General features: G+C 41.4%; 1 long non-coding RNA gene across 1 annotated transcript; it reads left to right on the forward strand.

The window, feature by feature from the left end:
* The first annotated feature begins 737 nt into the window (after nucleotides 1-737).
* Nucleotides 738-2,731, forward strand: LOC133727235 (uncharacterized). The gene is made up of 3 exons (XR_009855064.1): nucleotides 738-1,253; nucleotides 1,989-2,058; nucleotides 2,604-2,731. It is a non-coding gene; the product is annotated as an uncharacterized LOC133727235 (long non-coding RNA).
* The last annotated feature ends 480 nt before the right edge of the window (nucleotides 2,732-3,211 follow it).

A 3,211-nucleotide genomic window follows, 5' to 3' on the forward strand; every position in this document is an offset into this window, starting at 1 on the left:
TCATGTAATTATTATTATTTTTTCTTTCTAAAATCAAAAGAGGAATTGATAACATAAAGGACTTCTAATTATCTGTTTACGTTAAGCAATAAATCCACTATCTGTTTTACGTCAGCCACATACGTGGAGCAGCACCAACTATGAAAAATCTAACAATCCACGTATGATGCGTGAGCAATGAAAAAGTTGTGCACCATAGCCAAAAACAGGTAAAGCGGCTGGTAAGCGTCTCCGTTTGTTGTTGCTCCTTTACTATATGGAAAAATTTCGCAAACAGTACACAAAGTAAATACCACTAATAATTCTTATACATAAAGTTCCAAACCAAACATTTCTGTGAGCCCCGGAAAAATTTATCGAGTTTAAGTGAAATAATTCGATAATTTACTTATCGATTTCGATAAAAGTTAAAGTACTCGAGAATATTTTCAGAAAATTTCGTGAAGTGAAATCCTCAATTTAGAAGTTGGATAATGAAGTACACGTCATGACGAGTTCGTGGAAATTTTCGGAGAATTTTTCGGTGACCCGAACTATTTTTTTAACTATTTTCCGAAGTTGAGGAATTTTAGATATTAAATTAAGAAATTAGGAAACAGATGGCGCGATCCTAGCCATCCACCGACTCCACCTCTTGATCCTAGCCGTTCATCCTTAATTGGGTCAGTCTATTTATCTATGTGTGCTCTGTTGGGAGATCCAGAAGGATCGAGAGAGAGGAGAGAATCAGAGTTCTCTCTGACCCGAAACGAAACCCAGAAACCGGCAACAGGGTCTGACCGGCGCTACTTCGTCCGGCCACCGATCGACGACGGACGACCACCATCTTCTTCGCCTCTTCGTCGCCTATAGCCTGATGCTCTTGGATCGTCCATGCACCTGACAAGGACGAAGAGCCGACGGTGAAGGTCCAAGCTTTCGCCGGCGATTTCTGCAAGTTTCCGGCCACCATTCAAGGCGCATTCGGTATGGAAATTCATCCCTTCGTCATAATATACACGATTTGATACTTAGTTTTCGGATTGGAGTGAGTTCTGATGAATTGGGTTTCTGGATTCCTCTCGGTTCCGGTTCTGCTCTTCGACGCAGGCGACTTCTCTGGCCTCTCTTGTTTCGCTCTTCATCTCGTCTCCACATGTTGATGCTTGTCGTTCTAAACTGAAGCTAAATTCCAAAGAACTGCTAGCTGGTGTTGGATTCCCAGTTCGTCATCATCCCTGTTCAATCGAGCTTGCTCGAAGTAGCTTTTCAAGGTATATTTCAACTCTCGAACCAAGTTTTGATCTTGGTGTGATACTTGGAGGTTAGATGAACTGAATGGGTCGTTTGGCTGAGATTGTATTACGCTTGTTCTAAGTTTGGTTGCTCAAGGTTGGGTTTGAAAATGAGTGGATAACCTGTTGTTGTGGCCTTGAAATGGATAGTTGGTTGTTTGAATGTGTATAAGCTCGATTGCATGTGCAGAATGGGTTGTGTGTCGATGTGAATGGATTATGACTATCATGTTTGATTGTGGTTGTTGTTATTTAGGTGATAGCTGTTTAGAATTTATGAATTGGTTGTGGAAAAATCAAAAATATGTTGAAGCTATAAAGCTTGGGTGTCCATAGTAAATTCTGTGGAATTACTATGCCGCAAAACGGTTAAGTAAATTCGAGATCTTTCGTTAGTGAAGTCGTTATTGGTTTGCTTGTGTATTTCGTGGTTTGATAATAAGTAAGGGATTAATATACATGTATTGGGTGGCCTTAGTAATCGGGTGCACTCAATATATGTTTGGTCGATAACGTAACTTCAAGTCAATGTTCGATAATTTAGGTAATTATCGAATCTACCTCGGTTGGTCAAACATGGTCAAATGGTCAAAATAGTCAACCCTTGGTCAACTCCTGGTCAAACCAGGAAAAGTTGGTTTGGACGATATACTAATCGTTGAGATTTCGTTTAACTGTTCAAAAGTTATTAACTATTGAAATGTCGGAATCTAGGACTCCAGTTACCCGAGGAACAGAAGGTTCGTCACTCTCGGAGTACGTGAGAGAACGCATCGGAATCCAGGTAGGGATTCAGGACTCTCCTCGGTTAGTGATTTTCTTATATTGTTATTAAATGATGCATGTTAGTTGGTATGGTTTGGTTATGTTCAAATGCAATGCATACTAACCAAACCATGTGAGAAATGTGATGGCTTGAGAGCGAAGGGTGGCTCTGACTTCCTTGGGTTCGATCCCCAAAACCTCCGGAGGGTTAGTTACACCGGTCGGACGGTGAGCGATCGCAATGACGACCCGATCCGTGTGTGTAGCTAGGTAGCGGACGCTCTCGCTACGCTTACCTGGTGATAAATTAAATTGAGGTAAGGTCGTGTAGTGGGTCTATGGGACCGGCCATCAGGTAAAACTTGGACTTGGCGCCGTAGTTGTTTGAGCATCATGCATCAGTTTTCAAGTTGAAAAACATTAAAGTTTGTCGTTTCTCTTAAACACTTGGTTTAAGCATGTTTTCATACTGGAGCGCTCCAAACACATGTTTGTTAATTTTCAAACCTAGTCGAGTTAGGGTTCCTGTTGAGCAGCGAGGACGAAAGCTCACCCCTACAACAGTATGGATGCAGGTACTGTGCACTGGTGACGGGACAATAGCGGATCGAGCTGGGTGTGCAGAACAAGTTCGGTAAATTACCGTGTGAACCTTATTCTAAATTCTATTTCTCGAACTTTGTGTTCTGGAACTTGTGGTTATCTAGTCTCGTGTCATCATTTAGTTGAATTCTCTTAAAGTGAAATTCAACATTGTGTGAGTCTTTATCCAAGTTCTGAACGAGTGAAATAGATTTCAGCAACTCAAGTTTTTCACCTCAAGCATATTTGTATCTTCCGCTGTGTCAAAAAGTTTTCAAGCAAAATGCCTAGCGGTTCTCTAGGATGTAAATCGAGCGTTCGGTTTATGTTTTAGAGACTCGCGGCACTGTGACGTGCTTAAGCTGGTGAGGTGCAGCTTGGGGCGTTACAGAAAGTGGTATCAGAGCAATGCTTCCGAGTCTTTGATCTCAACGATTTAAAAAAACCTCTGATACCCGAAAAAGTTTCTGTCGGCTCGTGAAAATTTCCAAATCTTGGTAAAAAGTTGACTTGGGAAATGGTTGTTCAAGAACGTGTTTCGGAAGTCGGAACCTTTGACTTGAAAAGTTGTTAGAATTTCTACCTAACGT

The sequence above is a fragment of the Rosa rugosa genome, chromosome 1, assembly GCF_958449725.1.
Source record: "Rosa rugosa chromosome 1, drRosRugo1.1, whole genome shotgun sequence".
Lineage (NCBI taxonomy): Eukaryota > Viridiplantae > Streptophyta > Magnoliopsida > Rosales > Rosaceae > Rosa > Rosa rugosa.